Here is a 23,998-nt window from a genome sequence, read left to right as displayed (position 1 = left end):
AAACACCCTCCCCATAGGTATGACCCGGCAAGCAAAATTAAAGGAGCCTAAAAGGGACTGCACCTGACGGAGTCTAACTCTACGCTTCCTCAAGCATTCTTCGATCTGTCCCAAAAGCTTCGCTACCTTGTCGGCCGGAATACGGCAACAACCTGCTCTAGTGTCAACCTCGATGCCCAGGTAAGAAAGGCAACACGTGGGTCCCTCTGTCTTATCGTGAGCAACAGGCACTCCCAGAACCTTGAACAAGGCGGACGCGGAAAAAAGGAGCTCCTGACAGGTGTTGCTGTCTCCTGGGCCCACAAATAGAAAATCATCGAGATAGTGGGCGATGCCAACTTGCCCCGTTCCTGCAGCAATGCACCAATGCAGGAACGAGCTAAATTTCTCGAAGTAGGCGCAAGAGACAGAACAACCCATCGGCAAACATTTGTCAACATAAAAGAAACCGCCTAACCGAAAACCCATAAACTTGAAAGAGTCGGGGTGAAGGGGAAGAAGGCGAAAAGCGGATTCAACATCCAACTTGGCCAACAGGGCCGCGGGCCCAAAACCCCGGATCAATTCCAGAGCCTCGTCAAACAACTGGTACCTGACCGTGCAAAACTCCTCAGGAATGGCGTCGTTAACAGAGCCCCCATGCGGGTAGGACAGATGTTGTATCAAGCGGAATTTGCCCGGCGCCTTCTTGGGCACTACTCCCAAGGGAGATACGCATAACCCAGGCAAAGGCTCACATGCAAAAGGACCGCACATGCGACCCAATTGCACCTCCGCCTCCACCTTCTGCCTGACCACATGAGGAAACTCCGTCGCCGACCTCAAATTCCTGCGAGACACAACATGAACCGATTCCGAAATGGGCAAACGAAAACCGCAACTAAAACCGGCTAACAAAAACTCAGCATCCTCCGTTCTGGGATAACGGTGCAACCATTTAGCCAACTCAGGTACAACTATGGGCGAGGGTGCCTTACTTCGCACTGCCGCCTGCAGCGCCCTGGTCGGCCTGCTTAACCCCGTTTCCGGACTTACAATCCTTGGCGGGGTGATTGGCTCCACAGACGCGGCAGGAGTGACGAAAACGACAGGCCGCACCCCTAGTGCACTTAGAGTCATTAAACGCAAAACACTTGCCCTTTGCCGCCGTACCAGTAACATTCTTGCCCCCCAGAAACTTCCTCTTGGCCAGACCCTCAACCACACTACTCGCTTGGTTGGAAACCTCCATCCAAACCTCGACATCCTTAAAGCCCAAAGGTAACGTCGGATTGCCATCCTGATTCTTACGGAATTTTTCATCGTAATCCCTCCAGACGGAACCTTTGTACTTTAAGAACATCTCATTAATTAAAAACATGTACTTTACCACATTAAGATGTTCGGCAGGGCGCGTTTTTAGGTAAACCGCAGAAAAGACTAAGAAACCCCTTAACCAATGATGAAAGCTCCGAAAAGCATTTTCACCGATGCCCCCCGCCTTCTTCGCTTTGTCGAAGTCCTTCCTCATGTCGTCCGTGAGGGTGAAAAGGTCGACAAATTTTCCCTTAACTATTTTTTCCTTCATCCTCTTCCGTAAACCCCGAGTAACAGCCGTGTTCGCGCAGCGCACCATCTCCGAAAACAACGGCGGCTCATCAGGAGCCACCGCCTTTTTCGGCAGCTGATCAGTAGCCACCGCCTTCCTCGGCACCTTATCCTTCCCTACCACCTTGGCGACCTCACGCGCGACTAATTTCGCAAGCTTGCGCGGGCGCTTGGGGGAATCAGACCCCTCGCTGCTAGCAGAGGATTCAGATGAGGAAACAACAGATGAATCAGCAGTAGCGTCATGCTCACCAGAACCGGAAGGGCCAGGGACGTCAGCCATTTCAGTCGCCTGCGAGACACCTGGAACTGAAGAAACGGCATCGGTTGGAGATGGGTCCACCTCACCACGCCTTCCGGATCCGTCCTGTACCGGTGCGGCCTGAGGGGCTGCAGAGCAGTCTGTACTAACCTCGGGAACAAAAACAATCGGAATTAAGTTACCCGGCCCATCAGCACCACCAACGGATGAAACGGGGAGGGGGCGCGGCGCTTCCCCGCCCGGGGCAACCGAATGCAATGGTGTACCGGGCCCAGGCGGTGCCACCTGAGCTGGCGGGGCCTGGGCCGTGGGAAGGTACGGAGGCAGCGCAACAGCTTGGCTAACGCTGGGAACGCGGAAACCTGGGGACCCGAAACCGCCCTGCCACGGATACCCGTAAGGCCCTGGCTGCGCCGGGGGATAAGGCGGTTGGCAGTATGGGAACTGATGGAAAGCTGGCGCCGGAAGTGACGCGGATTGAAACCCCCCCGAAAAGGAAGAAACATTATGCGGGTGTCCGAAAGCCTGCCCCATCCCGGAGGACCAGACCGACTGGACCACCTGCGGGGTGGAGACTATCGGGGGGAAACTTTGCGAAACTACCGTGGGAAATGGGAATTGCAAGTAAGGCAGGCCCGTACTGCTGGGGGAAGAGAAAGCTGGCAAACCAAGGGTGTTTGTAGCAAAGCCACCCCCCGCCATGGACCGAAAATCCGTGACGGAATGCTGGGCTGGCAAAGACACAGAGGCTGCTGCGGAGCCATGTACCGAAAAGGCCCGCAGCACCTCCAAGTGTCCACCAGATGGCTGCGACTCCCCACCCAGCATGCTGCTAGCAGCTTGCTGAGGTGGATGAGGTGAGCAGCCCTGTCCTAAAATGGCCACCAGAGGGGGAGCCTGACCCAGGAGGGTCTGACTGGTGTCTTGCATACCCCCCCACTGCCCGCTGACCCCCCCAGCTACTGAGGCTATATGATGCCCCCCAGCAGCCAGGGGTGCCTCAGGGGCCCCAAAAGCACCGGGCGCGGGACCCGTGGGGGGTCCACTATGCCCCAGGGTAGCCGCGCCCGCGACCTCCCCAGCGTTATAAACCAGCGCGGCTGGGGGTGCCGAATCCCCGCCGCGCATGTCCCCTGCAGCCACGCCGGCGCCAGCCGCCCCATACCCGCTGATCGCGGGAGAGAAGCGGCTTTCCGGCGCTGCAGCCCCAGCCACCTTCGCGGCCGGGGATGATGAGTCCCCGGCGCTAGGCAGTGATTGTCCTGCGCTGGCGGCCGCCGTGCCCGACCCGCCAGCAGCGGGACGCACGGAGCCGCCAGGCGCTGCATCGGGGGCAGAGACGGGAGGCGCTGACGGAACGGGCACCGTCGCGCCTCCCACCCCGGAGTTCGGAGCCTGGCGTGAGGGGACAGCAGCAGGGCGGCGGAGGCGCACAGCACCCGATGCGGGAGCGGCCCCCGCAAGCCTTAGGGGACGGGATGCTGAGCGCTTAGGTCTGGGCATGGCAGGTGGGGAGGCACACAGATGCAGGAGCAATATAGGAAAGTACAGCAAATGAGTAAAGAAATGAGTATGAGTAAAAGAGGGTATGAGAGAATATAAGAAAAGCGATCAGGGGAAAATAGAGAATGAGAGAGAAACTTGAAAGAAAAGAGAGACAGGCAGGCACAATCAGCTTTTACTTATCCTTCTGGGCTTCCAGACGACAAGAGGAAGCACTCTGGAAGTTTCTACCCTACATGAACTAAACACCTCCCCTACACTCACCGATAGGCTGGCCCTACCCAATTATCACTCACCCAAAACTCTGATCTGCCTAGCAACAATTTGACCTTCTTTAACCAATCACAAAATTGCCAGACTCTTATACAGATATCGTGCCCAGTCAGGCACTCTCCTTATCTTCTAGCGTTGTCCAGCTGGTTGTGTTGTTTGCATACTTTTGTGTTTACCTGACAAACTTCTAACGTGTGATTCTTTTTATTCCCCCCCCCCCCCCCCCACAAAAAAAGGTGTTTGTTTTTATGGCGTTCCATAAGAAATTCCCAGCTGTAATTGGCATGTGTTTGTGATATCTCAGGCATCCAAGCTAGAGAAATTATTTCACAGCCAAGAACTGCAACAGGAACCAGTATTGCCTAACCGGGGAACAAATTGTAAATTATAGTCCTAAGGTGTAGACTGGAGCAGTGTGTCACAATGGTCTGTTTTATATTGGTCTGTTTTTATTTTTCATTGCGGGCCTATAATAGACAGGATGGGGGGAGGACATACCACTGCATGATATACTATAACGTGACTAGAAAATGACAAATTATTTAACAAAATGAAAGACGTGTAATTCGCTAAATGCATAATAAACCATTCAATGGAGGAGCAATCCTGTTTCAGGGCATTCTGGACCCATCGCCAGTGTCTTCTGCATCCTGCCCAAAAATTGCCACCTGGTGTAGTGTTGATCCTGTGGACTGACACAACTAAGTTGGTGTTGTGATTCCAGTCATAAATAGAATGTAATCCGACTGCTGAGAAATGTTTCTTTACTGGCTTCTTAGAAGAGTTTGCTTAAATATAATCCGCTCATGGCAGGCTAAGTATCCCTGTAGGGATTTGTGTCAGGGTGAAAATCCCTATTGCAATAGAAAAATACACACACACACACACACACACACACACACACACATATAAATATTATTGATTTTTCTCAATTTGCTCAATATAATACAGGGGATGTCCTACAAAATTATATACATATTTATATATATATATATATATATATATATATATATATATAACAACAGCTGTGACCGGCACTCCTACAGCAAAGGATGAATACCCGGGTGCCTTCCCGTGGCACCACAAGGCCCAGCAAACAAAAACAATGTAATGGGCGGCACTCCAATGGATTTTAAGAAATCATACAGCTCACCAAGCCAGCTTCGTTCAACGAACGAAGCTGGCTTGGTGAGCTGTATGATTTCTTAAAATCCATTGGAGTGCCGCCCATTACATTGTTTTTATATATATATATATATATATATATATCAGTTCAGGGTGACTGGCACTCCTTTAAAAATAGATATGCGCCTAGGTGCCATCAATCAGTGTTATTAGTAGGCGAAATAGAATGTAGCGGCACTCTACTTTCTATTTCGCATATATATATATATATATATATATATATATATATATACTGTATATATGTGTGTGTGTGTGTGTGTGTGTGTGTGTGTGTGTGTGTGTGTGTGTGTGTGTGCGCGTGTGTGTGTGTGTGTGTGTGTGTGTGTGTGTGTGTACATATGTACATATATATATATATATAAATACTGTATATATATATATATATATAGAATATTATATATATATATATATATATATATAAATTTTAACTGGTCATTAAGGCCACAGGGCTTTACTGTGTCCAGGGTATATTTATTATTTATCATTATCAGTTATTTATATAGGCCCTCATTCCGAGTCGTTCGCTCGGTATTTTTCATCGCATCGCAGTGAAATTCCGCTTAGTACGCATGCGCAATATTCGCACTGCGACTGCGCCAAGTAATTGTACAATGGAGATAGTATTTTTACTCACGGCTTTTTCATCGCTCCGGCGATCGTAGTGTGATTGACTGGAAATGGGTGTTACTGGGCGGAAACACGGCGTTTTCGGGGCGTGTGGATAAAAACGCTACCGTTTCCGGAAAAAACGCAGGAGTGGCCGGAGAAACGGGGGAGTGTCTGGGCGAACGCTGGGTGTGTTTGTGACGTCAAACCAGGAACGACAAGCACTGAACTGATCGCAGATGCCGAGTAAGTCTGAAGCTACTCTGAAACTGCTAAGTAGTTTGTAATCGCAATATTGCGTATACATCGGTCGCAATTTTAAGAAGCTAAGATACACTCCCAGTAGGCGTAGGCTTAGCCTGAGCAACTCTGCTAAATTCGCCTTGCGAGCGATCAACTCGGAATGAGGGCCATAGCGCAAACATATTCTGCAGCGCTTTACAGAGAATATTTGACCATTCACATCAGTCCCTGCCGCTGTGGAGCTTGCAATCTATATTCCCTATCACATGTATATATGCAGACACATTCATGCTAGGGTTAATTTTTGTTGGGAGCCAATTAACCTACCAGTATATTTTTGTATTATGGGAAGAAACTGGGGTACCCGGAGGAAACCCATGCAAGTATGAGTGGTGGGAACCAAACCCATTTCCACTTGGACTCAAGCTGTAGAAGACTCTTGTGTCGATCACCTCTCCTATTACTCTTGGGAACCTGATCAGTACTGGCATGTTTAATGTAGGGCAGCTATGTTTGAACAAAATGCTAAAGGCTGAGGATTCTGGGAATTTACCATTCAGGGCAGCCCTAATGGCCGACTGATGTAGAGCCATACTTTAATCAAACAAATAGTTTTTCCAATATAACAAAGTCCACATTCACATTTAACCACGTAATCGACGTATAAAACAAGACAAGGCGTGACGTGTATTGTACCTCTGTCCCGTATGGGGGTGGCAGAAATATATAATAGCGAGTGTGGCGCACACTGTGCATTTCTAACATCCTCCAGGTTTTTTTTTTCACCCCGGCAAATTTACTTGTGTTCTGCCAGTCGCAGGTATTTCTACCCGGGCATAATATTCATGTGTTTTAAACTACTAAACTCCATTCATGTGCCAATAGCTATACTTGGTGCTTATTTCAGGTAAGACCATGCACTTATTTTTTAATTTATGCTGCCTGACTACAGGTAATAAACCCAAAACATTGCAAGCACTGATGAGCTGAGTGTCTATTTAATTTTTATATGAAAAGTCCAAAGAGTGCTGCTGTTTGGAAAACTACATGCTGTCTTTTGGTGTGCGGCTGAAATATTGATGGTAAGGAATGTGCCGGCTATATGGATTTGTATATTGTAACAGGGTTGTAGAAATGAGGACCAATGACAGGCAGGTTCTCGGTGAAGCAGTGTCTTAAATGGCAGCTGGCACTTCACTTTAACATGCATAGACATAAGCCTGGACAAACAGGCACATTAAACAAACAGGTGCAAAACAAATGTCCCAGCACTAAATTGCTTAATAGTCAGTCTGCTGCAATGGCACACAACCACAATCCGCTATGCTCCTCTGGCACAGCTAATAACAACATTACCTGGCACTAAAGAGACTCCGGCCTACTAACTGGCCACTACTTGGCATCAGTTCCTGCTGGATTTGTGCAGCTTGGAAAACCCAGAATTCCAAACCTCCACCGCTAGTGCAGACTGCACCGGTTTTACTTAAGCCTGGCTTGGAGGGAGCTGATCCCACATTCTGTGGGTAATTCAGGTGAGAGACATCCCCTCTCACCACAATATACATATAGCGCAGTTTGGTTTGGTTTGTCACTCTGTGTGATTAATAAAATGCTAAAGATATGCTAAAAGTTTTTTAACTTAATTTCTCCTATGTGCATATAAAGGTACTATTTAAAGCTGTCAGTGGAAAATACTTCCCTGCTTTCCCGATCTGGCACTTGGGAGATCTGGCAAGGACAGGGGTGTGGCGTCACATTATAAATTACATCATCGTGAGCCCACCGCCGCTACTTAATGTTACGTTCCTGGTGCTCAGAACAAGAGAGATGTTGCGTAGTGAGTCCAGAGCACCAGAACGTGATGCTGAAATAAGGTGTGGTATGGAAATAGCCCCTAGCAGCCTACCTCCATTGTTTCACCCGTGTGGTCAGTTCACGCCTGCGTGACTATGGTTGCTTGGGCCCACGGCAGCCGCGTTTGAAGGGCGGATTAGGTCTGCCCAACTCCGATGCCCCCAGGTCTTAGAGTGAGACAAGGCGTGAACCGAGACAGGATAATAACAAGGGGACCTCTAACTAAAACAAACAGAAGGCTAGGGGCTACTAACAACCCTAAAACTAAATACATGTGCGGCACGCCGCCAAAGGAAAAGAACAACAAAGGAAATGCTGTCCACACACCGACACTATACTGTTGTGTACCGGCGGTGACAGCATATGCAGAACCCTCTGCAAAACACCAGTAACAGATATAACCAAGGAATACAGCGGCCTAGGCCGACGGACGCGGCAAAGCCGCTACTCACGGAACCGGTACAAATACTGGCAAACGGACAGGAACCCCCAATGTAGCCGACATAGGCTCTCAGAACCGGAGGACAGGCAGAATCCCAAACGACAGACCGGTGGACACCAAGAAGCCAGATACTCGACCAGGCACAGACAAAGCCACAGGACTTCTGGACAGGAACGCTTCACGGCAGGACATGGGATCAGACACTGGATCAGACACAGGAACCGACACTCAGGTACCGACACTCAGGAACCGACACTCAGGAACCGGCAGGAACTAGCTCAGAACTCAAGAACTATCACCGGCGTCTGTGTATTGCACTAAGCCAGAATATAACAGAGAGCCCTAATTAATTATGTCGTGCAGCTGCCCTGTTGCACGACTCCAAACTGACAAGATGCAATTAGCAGACAGGTGAGGCCAAACACATGGAAACAGGCTGCAATTACACAGACTCACCACCGGCAGCAAACAAGAATCTTCTAAACCAGAACAAATGGAAATCCTGGCCTGCAAGAGAACTATAAACATAAAATAGGAATGAACCACTACCTGTGGTTCATAACACTTAATGCTGCAAGTTGCTGCAGTCGGTTGCAGCGGGCAAGGGCTGTGATGATGCACATCACTCTGAATCAAGTCATCGCAGACCCTTGCCAACTTCACCAAAGAATTTGCAGCCTGCAGGATAATTGCCCGCTCTCCCAGAAAGCTGGAGGACTCACCCAAATTCATGAGTATCCCGGGAATTCTGAGAGAGTAAGCAAGTTCCTGGGATACATGTCACCTACAAAACTTTGGAGCACCAGAAATGGTTACTGGGGGTGTTACGCTGCCCTTCATATGCCCCTTACCCACCTGACTTTCAGTAGCAGGTGCACAAACCTGGAATTGCTCGGTCAATGATGTCTACTCTCCTGTAACTTCTGGGAGGATAGCTATTTTGGGCGACTTCTCCCATAATCCTGGGATGTTACGTAACCGTCCTTGATGATGATGTGGTTCACTGTGATTCATGCCCCTCCCTCCCCCCTGGACTGTCCGCACTTAGATCCCCAGGAACATATATGGGCAAGTATGACTACCCAACAAGGAGATGAATTATGAACAAGCCCGCTTTAAACCGAATTTAGCAAGTCTCCCAAAGTGCACTCTTCTCAATCAGTCAGAGTTCTAAAGTTTCAAATGTTCCATACTGCTAATACAGCAATGCTAAAAATAATTATAAAGTGCTCAATAAAAAAAACATAAACATCAAGCGCAAAAGTCCTAAACTGTGCAGCATCACATAGCACACATAATCCAAGCCAGATCATTAGCTTTATGAGAAAACAAATACACTTGTTTAGATGCCAACAAAACAAAGGAAAAACAGCTTTTTTCCCAAAGTGTCAGTAGGAGGGTGGTATTGTTGCATAATACTTTGAAATATTAACCACATCTAATATCCTAAATATCAGTTCCACATTCAGATTGATGCCTGGATAGGCAACTGAGAATTCAAATTAAATACTTCTAGCACTTCAGAGACTCCCAACTTCTTACAGTCATTGAACTAGTTTAAAATGTCGTTTAGTTCCGACTGATGTGTTCTCCTTGATCTGAGGCTTTGCTATTAAAACTAAAATGGAATTAAGTCTGTATGAAGCTCTCATCTCTCGGTGCAGTATCTTGGCAAACTATCTCCTCGTCAGTCTCTAGAAAATATGGCAGCTACTTCCATCTTAAAGGAGAATATACGTGGGTGAGGGGGGTAAAAGAAAAAAATAATGAGTGGAAAAAAAAGGGTTTGATGTACCAAGCTGTGAAAAGAATGCAGAAGAGGACCAGTTGAGAAGTTTCCAATTGCAACCAATCGGCTTTGAGGTTGCATTTATCAAGCACATTCTATAAAATGATAGGGAGATGCTGATTGGCTACTGTGGTTACTCGATCTACTACCCAACGTGGACCATATGGAGTCAACCTAATAACTGTCTACCTAGACCAGGGGTGGGGAACCTTTTTTCTACCAAGGGCCATTTGGATATTTATAAAATCCATCGGGGCCATACAAAAATTCTCACCTTAAAAATTAGCCTGCCCCCAGTCACTTGTTATGCCCCCAGTCACTTGTTATGCCCCCAGTCACTTGTTATGCCCCCAGTCACTTGTTATGCCCGATTAGATTGTTTTGGCCCATTAGATATGCCCTGTCAGTTGTTATGCCCCATTAAACATGCCCCATTAAATATGCCCCCTGTAGTTATGCCCCATTAAATATGCCCCCTAGTAGTGCCGCTTACACACACACACACACACGCACATTAAAAAGAAAAAAAACACAATGCTCACCAGCCCTGCTCCATTTTTCGGACCGCTGCCCTCCCTCTCTTCAGAACTATGGGAGAGATGTCATGACGTCTCTCCCATAGAGCCACACAGCCACACATGTAACTGCCTGAGCCAGAAGCTGGAGCTCAGGCGTGAGCTCCTGCCTCCGGCTGCTGCTGAGCCGGGCGCCCGCTGATGGTAAAATCTCAGCAGGCGCTCTGCATCTCCTCTCGTTTAGGTGAGCCTTGCCGGGCCGGATCAAGTGGCTTTGAGGGCCTTATACGGCCCTCGGGCCTGAGGTTCCCCACCCCTGACCTAGACAATGAAGAGCTTCTATACCACACCCTGATATAAGCAGCTTAAATATGGCCATATTCACTGAGATTGTGACTGCCATTGTGATTTTTTAAAATCTAACAGTCGCTGGTCACAAAAAGATCACAATCAACTGTGGATGAATTTTTTTTAGTTGTTGGGATGTTTGTCGAGTGGTCACACACTCCAAGTCTGTACGCACACCCTGGGAGCGGGACCAGGTAGTGTCAGCAACAGGACCCAAGATTACACGTGGCAGCCTGTGGGTAGATAGTGGCCGGGTGCCACGGTTTGCCTAATCAACTCTTTCAACAAAATGACCTGGTACGGAAGAGGGGTCATCTGCAGCACCAGTAGTTCCCAAGCCGCTAGGATTCCAGTCATGGACTTCTGCTGCTTCCACAAGATTGAGGGAGGAGTATTTATTGGGAAAATGGATATTTATTCCTGAAGTATTCTTTTAATCAACGGCAACAACATATACCAACAACGCATTTCTTACTATCACGGATGTATATTTTTAGTGTCCCAATTATTCGCTATCATTAATGGAAGCCATGTACAAAAACACAACAGGTTGTTTCCATTTATATCACTACGGGGAGACCTAGTAAGAAATATTTTTTTTTTTTAAAAACATCAATAATTCCGCTATCAAGTACAACTTTTAGAGTAATTTAGTAAGAGTCGGGGCCTGCCCATATTATATTGCTGGATAATAGCACGCAGCAGTGTACAGGTCTCACCCCGACTGTGGGCCTAATTCAGACCTGATCGCTAGCAGGCGATTTTTGCCCTGCTGCGATCAGATAGTCTCCGCCTACAGGGGGAGTGTATTTCAGCTGTGCAAGTGTGCAAACGCATGTGTAGCAGAGCTGTACAAACAGATCTTGTGGAGTCTGCGCAGCCCAGGACTTACTCAGCCGATGCGATCGTTTCAGCCTGTCCAGGGCCGGAATTGACGTCAGGAACCCTCCCTTCCAACGCTTGGACACGCCTGCGTTTTTCAAAACACTCCCAGAAAACAGTCAGTTGCCACCCACAAACAGCTTCTTCCTCTCAATCTCCTTGCGAACGCCAATGTGAATGGATTCTTAGCAAAAACCCATCGCTGAGCGGTAATCCGCTCTGTACCTGTGCGACGCACCTGCGCATTGCGGTACATACGCAGTTTAGACCTGATTGCAGGCTGTACGAAAACGCAGCCTTGCGATCAGGTCTGAATTACCCCCCATGTGTGGTTACACATTAGGACAAATGATAACGTTTACTGCGCAGATTCCTGCTCACTGACTTGTTAGCCAGATGGCGTCAGGCTGGGGATCTGATCGTATGATTGTCTATTCCTCAAGAGACTTAATGCAGATAAGCATCTCCCTTATTGCAGCTGTAAACCTTCCCTGCCAGTCATTCCATTCCTCCTTCTCAAGCACCGTGGCACACTGAACCCCTTCTGTCCATCCTTACTTATGCATTCTTCCTTAAGTCGATGTCTTTATTTTTCCAGCACTAAAATAAAAATGATGTTATCTGCTGAGTTTTTAATACCCCCCGGTATATTTACCAACCCCCCTCCCCTCGCTTGACTCCCAAGTGCACTAGGAAATTGTTGAGCAAACGGTGAAGGTCGGATAATTCGGCGTCCTTGAGAAAAGCATGTATTAAAACATTTTGGAAGGAACAGGGATTAAACTAATGGCACATCAAATCTATGCTCATGTGTATTTTTTATTTTCTCAGCGTTGCCAGAGGATTTACTCAAATCAAGTACATACTCTCCATTTTTACCTCGCTTATGTTGAAATTACATCGTTTTCAAAATACAGTATTAAGGGAAGACGTTGAGGCGCTGAGATTTCAGAATAAAAGCCCTGTGAGGGAAATCGGACAGTTTCATCTCAATGATGCAAAAAGAACAAATGAATTTGAGGGGATAAAAATCTTTGACAACTTGCAACAAAGCCAATGAGTTTACATGCTGAGAAGGAATCTCAATCCTATACTGAAGGGCTTTAAGACTAGAGGAGGGAAACAGTCTGTCCGGGTGGGTTAACTTTCTATCTTAGTATTGGCCTATGGAATCCTTCCAATGAAAAGCTTTGACCAAAAAAGGCCACCATGTAAATATCATAACAAAAGATCAATTCCAAAAAAGATATCAATATATCAATAAAATAAAACATTTGGGACATTGCAATTATATAATATATACTGTATGTGATTTTTATACTCGGTATTAATTCAGTTATAATTAAGGGGTCTATTCATGAAGCAGTGAAAAGTGTGGAGAAGTGAGCCAGTGGAGAAGTTGCCCCTGGCAACCAATCAGCTGCTCCGTACAATTGTATAGTATGCAAATTATATTATTATAATTACTTCAATGCTGATTGGTTGCCATGGGCAACTTCTCCACTGGCTCACTTCTCCATACGTTTCGCTGCTTCATGAATAGACACCTCAGTATGGTAAATAAAAAAAATACTAATATTGAAACAAATGAAAAGATTAAGGGTGATATGTACTAAGCAGTGAAAAGCATGAAGCAGTGAAAAGTGTGGATAAGTGAGCCAGTGGAGAAGTTGCCCTTGGCAACCAATCAGCATTGAAGTAACATTTATAATTTGCATACTCTAAAATTATACAGAGCAGCTGATTGGTTGCCATGGGCAACTTCTCCACTGGCTCACATCTCCGCTCTTTCACTGCTTAGTACATCTCCCCCTAAAGTTAAAAGTAGTAATGTATTTGCCCACTTCCATCTGTTGTCACAGCATCTGCTAGCTTGGAGCTACTTTATCTCACATCTGCTGTAGTTGGTAGCACTATACCATGGAATTACAGTACTGTGCTATGAAATGTTCATTACTATACTTATTCTTTATTTATATACTGTAGCACCATGGAATCAGAAGAATTGATTCGGGCACCTCAGTACGTGTCTCAGGAAAGCTTATAATCTAATTTTGCTTCATATTCACATAGACTCAATGCTATAGCAGGTCATTTCTGCATCCCAAGGCAGCAGCGATCAAATAAATAGGTTGTCCTTGGCCTCAATGAGTCAATAAACAAACTTACGCATTTCAATAAATTAGTGCAACTTCATCAGGGCTTTCTTGACAGTGTAACATTACTAAGACATTACCTTTAAACAGAGTTTGTACTACAGATGCACGAGACACCTGGTGTGACCGAGATGCTCCTACAGGTGTAGCGTACAGTCTTTTTTTTTTAATTTTGCATCTTATACACAGACGCAGCAAAATACCACTCACGGTGCACTAGAGACGCTGGGCTGTGACTTCCTCCGCACAGGAATTAGTGCTAAACACATACAAAGGCGCAGATGAGGCACAATGAAATCTGGCGCAAGAAAAAGCCCCGACAGCTGCACTGTAGCGCTTCTTACACAGATTCAGACTCAGTTGCACACTGATATTTAAATGTCGCATATGAGATTGGTCAGAATAGTTTTCTGGCCTCCAGTTGTTTTATTTATGCAAATAAAATGCAAATTTTGAGTGGCTGGGGCTGATTCACCTGGGACCTGAAGAGCCAAAAGGGCGGCTATTTGGCGTAGCTGAAGCCACAGTGTATGAGGACTCATCTGTATATATTATATATATATATACACTGCTCAAAAAAATAAAGGGAACACTAAAATAACACAGCCTAGATCTGAATGAATTAAATATTCTTATTAAATACTTTGTTCTTTACATAGTTGAATGTGCTGACAACAAAATCACACAAAAATTATCAATGGAAATCAAATTTATTAACCCATGGAGGTCTGGATTTGGAGTCACCCTCAAAATTAAAGTGGAAAAACACACTACAGGCTGATCCAACTTTGATGTAATGTCCTTAAAACAAGTCAAAATGAGGCTCAGTGGTGTGTGTGGCCTCCACGTGCCTGTATGACCTCCCTACAACCCACACAAGTGGCTCAGGTAGTGCAGCTCATCCAGGATGGCACATCAATGCGATCTGTGGCAAGAAGGTTTGCTGTGTCTGTCAGCGTAGTGTCCAGAGCATGGAGGCGCTACCAGGAGACAGGCCAGTACATCAGGAGACGTGGAGGAGGCCGTAGGAGGGCAACTACCCAGCAGCAGGACCGCTACCTCCGCCTTTGTGCAAGGTGGAACAGGAGGAGCACTGCCAGAGCCCTGCCAAATGACCTCCAGCAAGCCACAAATGTGCATGTGTCTACTCAAACGATCAGAAACAGACTCCATGAGGGTGGCATGAGGGCCCGACGTCCACAGGTGGGGGTTGTGCTTACAGCCCAACACCGTGCAGGACGTTTGGCATTTGCCAGAGAACACCAAGATTGGCAAATTCGCCACTGGCGCCCTGTGCTCTTCACAGATGAAAGCAGGATCTCACTGAGCACGTGACAGAGTCTGGAGACGCCAAGGAGAACGTTTTGCTGCCTGCAACATCCTCCAGCATGACCGGTTTGGCAGTGGGTCAGTAATGGTGTAGGGTGGCATTTCTTTGGGGGGCCGCACAGCCCTCCATGTGCTCGCCAGAGGTAGCCTGACTGCTATTAGGTACCGAGATGAGATCCTCAGACCCCTTGTGAGACCATATGCTGGTGCGGTTGGCCCTGGGTTCCTCCTAATGCCAGACAATGCTAGACCTCATGTGGCTGGAGTGTGTCAGCAGTTCCTGCAAGATGAAGGCATTGATGCTATGGAGTGGCCCGCCCGTTCCCCAGACCTGAATCGAATTGAGCACATCTGGGACATCATGTCTCGCTCCATCCACCAACGCTACGTTGCACCACAGACTGTCCAGGAGTTGGTGTATGCTTTAGTCCAGGTCTGGGGGGAGATCCCTCAGGAGACCATCCGCCACCTCATCAGGAGCATGCCCAGGCATTGTAGGGAGGTCATTCAGGCACGTGGAGGCCACACACACTACTGAGCCTCATTTTGACTTGTTTTAAGGACATTACATCAAAGTTGGATCAGCCTGTAGTGTGTTTTTCCACTTTAATTTTGAGGGTGACTCCAAATCCAGACCTCCATGGGTTAATAAATATGCTTTCCATTGATAATTTTTGTGTGATTTTGTTGTCAGCACATTCAACTATGTAAAGAACAAAGGGGCAGATGTATTAACCTGGAGAAGGCATAAGGAAGTGATAAACCAGTGATGAGTGCAAGGTGATAAACACACCAGCCAATCAACTCCAATATGTAAATTAACAGTTAGGATCTGATTGGCTGGTACCTTTATCACCTTGCACATATCACTGGTTTATCACTTCCTTATGCCTTCTCCAGGTTAATAAATCTGCCCCAAAGTATTTAATAAGAATATTTCATTCATTCAGATCTAGGATGTGTTATTTTATTGTTCCCTTTATTTTTTGAGCAGTGTATATTAGTGATGAGCGGGTTCGGTTCCTCGGAAACCGAACCCCCCTGAACTCACCCATTTTACACGGGTCCGAGGCATACTCGGATTCTCCTGTATGGCTCGGTTAACCCGAGCGCGCCCGAACGTCATCATCCCGCTGTCGGATTCTCACGAGATTCGGATTCTATAAAAGCAGCCGCGCGTCGCCGCCATTTTCACTCGTGCATTGGAAATGTTAGGGAGAGTACGTGGCTGGCGTCCTCTCCGTTTCTTAATGTTGATGCAAATATTTGTGCTTATTGCTTAATTGTGGGGACTGGGGAGCAGCTGTATTATATAGGAGGAGTACAGTGCAGAGTTTTGCTGATCAGTGACCACCAGTTTTATCCGTTCTCTGCCTGAAAAACGCTCCATATCTGTGCTCAGTGTGCTGCATATATCTGTGCTCACACTGCTTTATTGTGGGGACTAGGGACCAGCAGTATTATATAGGAGGAGTACAGTGCAGAGTTTTGCTGACAGTGACCACCAGTATATATAGCAGTACGGTACGGAAGGCCACTGCTCTACCTACCTCTGTGTCGTCAAGTATACTATCCATCTAGATTCTATACCTGTGGTGCATTTTAGTTTTGCAGTTTGTTGACAGTGACCACCAGTATATATAGCAGTACGGTACGGAAGGCCACTGCTCTACCTACCTCTGTGTTGTCAAGTATACTATCCATCTAGATTCTATACCTGTGGTGCATTTTAGTTTTGCAGTTTGCTGACAGTGACCACCAGTATATATAGCAGTACGGTACGGAAGGCCACTGCTCTACCTACCTCTGTGTCGTCAAGTATACTATCCATCCATACCTGTGGTGCATTTCAGTTGTACGCAGTATATATAGTAGTAGGCTATTGCTATTGATTCTGGCATATAATTCCACACATTAAAAAATGGAGAACAAAAATGTGGAGGTTAAAATAGGGAAAGATCAAGATCCACTTCCACCTCGTGCTGAAGCTGCTGCCACTAGTCATGGCCGAGACGATGCCATCAACGTCGTCTGCCAAGGCCGATGCCCAATGTCATAATAGAGAGCATGTAAAATCCAAAAAACAAAAGTTCAGTAAAACGACCCAAAAATCAAAATTGAAAGCGTCTGATGAGAAGCGTAAACTTGCCAATATGCCATTTACGGCACGGAGTGGCAAGGAACGGCTGAGGCCCTGGCCTATGTTCATGGCTAGTGGTTCAGATTCACATGAGGATGGAAGCACTCATCCTCTCGCTAGAAAACTGCAGTGCCACTCCTAGATGGGCCAGTTGTTTGTGTCGGCCACTTGTGTCGCTTAGCTTAGTCACACAGCTACCTCATTGCGCCTCTTTTTTTCTTTGCATCATGTGCTGTTTGGGGACTATTTTTTTGAAGTGCCATCCTGTCTGACACTGCAGTGCCACTCCTAGATGGGCCAGGTGTTTGTGTCGGCCACTTGTGTCGCTTAGCTTAGTCACACAGCGACCTTGTTGCGCCTCTTTTTTTCTTTGCATCATGTGCTGTTTGGGGACAATGTTTTTGAAGTGCCATCCTGCCTGACACTGCAGTGCCACTCCTAGATGGGCCAGGTGTTTGTGTCGGCCACTTGTGTCGCTTAGCTTAGTCACACAGCGACCTTGGTGCGCCTCTTTTTTTCTTTGCATCATGTGCTGTTTGGGGACTATTTTTTTGAAGTGCCATCCTGCCTGACACTGCAGTGCCACTCCTAGATGGGCCAGGTGTTTGTGTCGGCCACTTGTGTCGCTTAGCTTAGTCACACAGCGACCTTGGTGCGCCTCTTTTTTTCTTTGCATCATGTGCTGTTTGGGGACTATTTTTTAAATCTGCCATCCTGTCTGACACTGCAGTGCCACTCCTAGATGGGCCATGTGTTTGTGTCGGCCACTTGGGTCGCTTAGCTTAGTCAAACAGCTACCTCATTGCGCCTCTTTTTTTCTTTGCATCATGTGCTGTTTGGGGACTATTTTTTTGAAGTGCCATCCTGTCTGACACTGCAGTGCCACTCCTAGATGGGCCAGGTGTTTGTGTCGGCCACTTGTGTCGCTTAGCTTAGTCACACAGCGACCTTGGTGCGCCTCTTTTTTCTTTGCATCATGTGCTGTTTGGGGACAATTTTTTTGAAGTGCCATCCTGCCTGACACTGTAGTGCCACTCCTATATGGGCCAGGTGTTTGTGTCGGCCACTTGTGTCGCTTAGCTTAGTCATCCAGCGACCTCGGTGCAAATTTTAGGACTAAAAATAATATTGTGAGGTGTGAGGTGTTCAGAATAGACTGAAAATGAGTGTAAATTATGGTTATTGAGGTTAATAATACTATGGGATCAAAATGACCCCCAAATTCTATGATTTAAGCTGTTTTTGAGGGTTTTTTGTAAAAAAACACCCGAATCCAAAACACACCCGAATCCGACAAAAAAATTTCAGGGAGGTCTTGCCAAAACGCGTCCGAATCCAAAACACGGCCGCGGAACCGAATCCAAAACCAAAACACAAAACCCGAAAAATTTCCGGTGCACATCACTAATATATATATATATATATATATATATATGTTAAGACAACTCAGTAAAGACTAATATTAACAAAGGATCAGTAACACCACCAAGAGATTGTTTCACAAACAAGCAGGGGCGGATTGGGAACAATAAGCGGCCCTGGAAAAATTTGTACTAGTGGCCCCACATGGGCAGCACCAGAGGTGTAAGGTCTAGCCATGGGCCATGGCAGCAGCACCCTCCCCCCAAGACTTTCCAGAAAGTGGGGATGTACAGCATCAAGGGGGAAGTTAAAAAGAAATAAAATTAAATATTATGAGCACATTATATGATACACCTTCAGAATTTAGGAAACTATATCATTCTTTAGAAAGATATATTTTCTTGCTTATTACACCAACCGTATCCCAATCACTATTCACTCAATCTTATATGTCAGCCAAGCAGGCAGACAGAGCATACACTAGATCAGAGGTTCTCAAACTCGGTCCTCGGGAGCCCACACAGTGCATGTTTTGCAGGTAACCCAGCAGGTGCACAGGTGTATTAATTACTCACTGACACATTTTAAAAGGTCCACAGGTGGAGCTAATTATTTCACTTGCGATTCTGTGAGGAGACCTGGAAAACATGCACTGTGTGGGCCCCCGAGGACCGAGTTTGAGAACCTCTGCACTAGATCATCTGCAATCACAGGCTAAGTGGCAAAGTAATTTTCATATATGCAAATTATTTAGCATCTTATTCATTATGTCTATAAAACGGACCACATGTCCTCAAACAAAACAGGCCCCATGGGTGCGTTGGCCCACCGGGAATCTTCCCTGTAAACCCTATGGCCAATCCGCCTCTGCAAACAAGTAATAAAGAGGTTATTACCAGTAATGTTGCACACTCACTATCATTAGTGGATCTTGAATAATGTTGCCGTCTCATTGAGAAACTGAACCAGTAATTGAAAAGTAACACATATAAATATCTATCGTGTATCTCTATGTCATTTATACTTGAGTGGCATTAGGGTCTATGGAGAATTGCTTTCAAGAAAGACAAATAATTTTATTACCTCTGCTGGGGGAAAAAATAAAGGAAAAAGGAGTGTGATAAGGAAAAGAAGATAAAGGTGAGAAGCAGTTACCGAGCTGTAGTCCACCCAAGTGTCCCACCAGAAGATGCTTGTCTACTGACATCTGCCAACTCACCACATTGTGCCCTCTCTGGGTCTGCGTGCCACTGCACCTAGTCCCATGAAAAGAGCCACAATGCCACAATAAAATATTCAATGTCCACTAAAATGGTGTCATTTATCCTACCTAGTAGCCTCTACTCACTATTAGTCTTACTGTCCCTGAGATTGGCACCAGTGACCACAATTTCCCCCTCTCACATTGGCTGCATTCAATTCAACATTAATTCCAGGAAATCAATTGGTTACTGGATTCCAGTGTAGGATAAGGAGACAGCACCAGTAACCAATCACAGCTTCAGTTGCTTACATCAACCCTATAATAGACTCTATAGTAACTTGGGTTCATCCTGGCCAGTATATGCATTAACATGACTACCTCAACTTGATTATGGAGGCTGATGCTTCATGGACAACCACAGATGGTCAGCAAGCTACGGGTTATATTTATTATCAAGTTAAGACCCAATAATTATAATTTTTTATTTGTGGCAACAAGAAATTATGTTCCGCCTGGATATATTAAGAAACACATTCAAGAACAGGATGCAATCGCTTTATTTTCTGCTGTATGACCCCCGGCGCACTACAGCACATGCGTGGTCACCAGACTGCAAATGTGCCAGCGGCTGTTACTGGTGTCAAAGTCAAAAATATTACATAGAGAGACCATATAAACTGCACACATATAAGTCGCTATACTTGCAAATATGCGCAGCGAGCACAGCAATATATGGAAACACACGCATTTGCTCGGACATGGCACAGAGATGGATTCGGCACTTGTTTCATACAGTACATGGTTATAATAATGAACAGCACCAGACATCATGGAGATTTAGAATTGGCTAATGAATTAATGTCATGGATGTGTATCATTCGAACCGAACCAGATAAACACATCATGTTTGGTATTGAAGCAAGCAGAATAAGGTGTGGTTTAGTTTGAGACCTATTGTGTTGTCGTGGGACATTGCAGCGGATAGATATGATTATATGTATAAAAGTTAAGATCAGCTTTGTTGGGAACAATGGATGATCAACTAAGTTTTCAGGGCTGAACCTGATTAGCATATACAAAGAGAATGGTGACTCAATACAAAGGAGAAAGAAAGACCCCTCCCCCAGGTACTGGTCAGACAGGAATGTGTTGGTCATCACCCATTGTGTTACATAACCAAGGCCACTGATGCAGCTGGCTCACATGCTGGGAGGGACACACACTTCTTGTGGTTGACACACCCCCACAGCTGGAATGCAGGTATGATATACCCACTGGAGATCACAGGGCTGACTCTCTCACTCAGAACTAAGCTAGCATCAAGCAGCATGGCGGCTACATCCCCAGGACAGAATTCCTTCCCAAAGGCTAAGTATAGAATCACATGGCTATAGAAGGAAATATAGACATATTGCTTTCTGGTTTAAATAGGATATTGTAACTTGGCTGGGATGATTGTTGGGTGTTTGTGTTGGTGCCCTGTGGAATCTGTGATGGTAGCTGGGATCTTGTTAATCATAAATACCACCATGCAGTACTTTTGAATATGTGCTGGTAGCAATGGCAGGCTGATACTTGTGAGTACCTGGTGGTCTGGTCTTGTGATAACTCATATGCTCTGGTTATAGAGATACTGAAGTTGTTTGGGATGTGAAATTATGAGATGGTTCTAGGAAGTTGGATTACATTGTGAAAGGTGTTTTAGATGGTTTGGAATTGTAAAATCAGAACATATGCATTGTTTTGAGGCTTGGACATTTTGGAAGAAAATGGAGTCTTGTGTTTTCTGCTATGTGATTGTGGTTTAGTATAGAGTGCCATGTGTTTGGACCTGCAAATATAAAATGGCTGCTGCTGGATGTCTTCCCCTCCCCCCTTTCAGCCATGTGGTGTGGTCTTTGGAATCAAGTGGAGGTTTCTCAAAATGGAGTCTAGCTTCCATCCCATGCTGTATTCAGCATTGACTAACTGCGCAGCGATTGTCTCTCACATGTGTAGTTTTATCTGCAACCATGTTGTCTCTTATTTAATGTAATCATTGTCTTTCTGTGAGCCAATCTCTCTCTCTCTCTCTCTCTATCTCTCTCTCCTCTTTTCTCTTATATATCTCATAGTATTATAGCATTGTATTGTATTGCATTTAGGTCAGTGTAGTATTGTCTTTTTGTATTTATTGTTTAGTTCTGTGGTTAGGAAGTCTTTGTTATACTGTAGTGTATCGTATGTACTGTTATCCCCTTTTACAAGTATATTAGATATAATACAGTTAATAGGCCTTGGAACCTAAACCAGTATCTGTGTATTTACTATAGTGTTAAGTGTTCACTTGAGCGTCGGTGACGCACAAGCAGCTTTGTAGATAGTCAGGTTACACAAGGTTGCACTTACACCCTGTATTCACATTAAGGTATTCTGTGTATTTCATTGGTATAAGGTTTTAACATAAAGGTATAGCGTTGTAAGCGTCTGCATCGCTGGTGACCTCCTCGTGGTCTCGAGCGTAAGCTACGCTACAGCGAATCTTTCCCCTAGACATAGCCAATAACGTGTCCTGTGATCACTGGGCCGTGAGCGAACGTGACGCTTGAGCGTCTCGCCTACGGCTGAGCGATCGCTACGCCAATAGCGTACCATTACGGTACTTCTTGAGCAAACAGCGTACAGTGTTCTTAGCTTCATAAAGGGTTGTTTATACGACAAGGAATTTAGCATTGTCAATTGCGGGCTCGTCCTATACTTCTCATATCTGCACTAGGTAGATCAGCAGACATTATCCCTCCAGCAAAGGGTGGGAGGTTGTCTCACAGTGCTGACGGGATAAGCGTCTGCTTCGCTTAGATAAAGAGTGCTGAAGGAACCCGGTAACCGGAGGTAAGAACAGTACGCTATTGTCTTTGAAAATCTGGTTTTTATTTCAATTTGGTGCCAACTACACACTCAGGCCTAGAATAACTTTAGGAGTTTTGAATGATGACTTTCTTTGTGACAAGAGGCCGCATGGTCTGTCCACCATTTTGTGTGACCCTCATGGAGGTGGAAGGGGGAGGAGCAGCGGCCATTTTGGGAAGGTCAAAAAAAAAAAATTTTTTTTTTTTTCTGAGCGGCTGGTTTTCAGTTGACTCAGGAAACAATCAGCCATCCACTGTCAAAAAGAAATCATCATTTAATGAGGTTTTTTTTTTATGCATTTATTTAATCTATATCATAGTCAATCATAAGTAATAGTGATTGGTACTTATATGTAATTTCATATGCGTGTGCTTACATCAATGTATGTTATTAGATTAAATTTAGAATTGCATTTTCATCTGTGTAAGTTTCACATCTCACATTCCTGTTTGCCAAATTTTATAGTTGATAGAAAGTGCTAAAAAGAGATTTGCTGTTATTTAATAGTAGAGGTAATAGTTAAAGTATAGAACAACACACGGGTTGTCTGGAAAACAAGGCAGTCAGTGTGGATTGCGGTAGATGATCAGGGATCATCTACATTGATAAATAAATATATTGTGTTACGGTGGATCCTTTGCATTGCGTACACGTGTCGCTAACAAAGACTAGCGTACGCAATCCAAAAGGCAGACGCACGCAGCGTACATTACGCAACGTAGCGTCTGGTTACGCCCATGTAGCCCAAGTCACGAAAAGTTGAATTAGCGCAAAGCGATAATTAGCGCAAAAGCGATAGATAACGCGAAGCGGTAAATAACGCAAATCTATTTTTGGAAAATCTGAAATTTAGTTTAACAGATCCTGCTCCTAATTGGTAACACTCTTGGCCTGAAGACAATTTCTGCGCAGAAATAGATATAGAAACAAAGTGTACATGTGTTGAGTGAGTGTGTTTTGTATACAAAAGTTTATATAACTTTAAGGTGGAACCAAAAAGAAAGCCGGGTACTCGTCAAGGGACATACGTGTAAGTGACATATACGGTGGCCAGGGAGGCATCCCTGGTTAAATAATATTTGAGCATTAGAGTATAGCGGACCATAAGGTAACAAGACCAGGAGGTCATAAGGAACAAGACCAGGAGGTCATAAGGAACAAGACCAGGAGGTCATAAGGAACAAGACCAGGAGGTCGTAAGGTAAAAGGTCCGCTATAAAAGTCCAGTGGCACAACGCCTGGGGTGTTGGTGCAGAACCCATATAGGCCATAAGCTCTTGCTGAAGGAATCGCGGCCGGAAACATCGATTCCATTGGTCTTTCAGTACATGACAAGTAGTGCTCGTGTACTGAACGATTGGACCGCACGTAATTGTGTGCAGTAGTTAGTAATCTGACCTAATACCATTAGAGTAAAGTGGTCACAAAC

The sequence above is a fragment of the Pseudophryne corroboree genome, chromosome 4 (assembly GCF_028390025.1).
Source record: "Pseudophryne corroboree isolate aPseCor3 chromosome 4, aPseCor3.hap2, whole genome shotgun sequence".
In the NCBI taxonomy this organism is placed as follows: domain Eukaryota; kingdom Metazoa; phylum Chordata; class Amphibia; order Anura; family Myobatrachidae; genus Pseudophryne; species Pseudophryne corroboree.
This window is presented reverse-complemented; position numbering follows the sequence as displayed.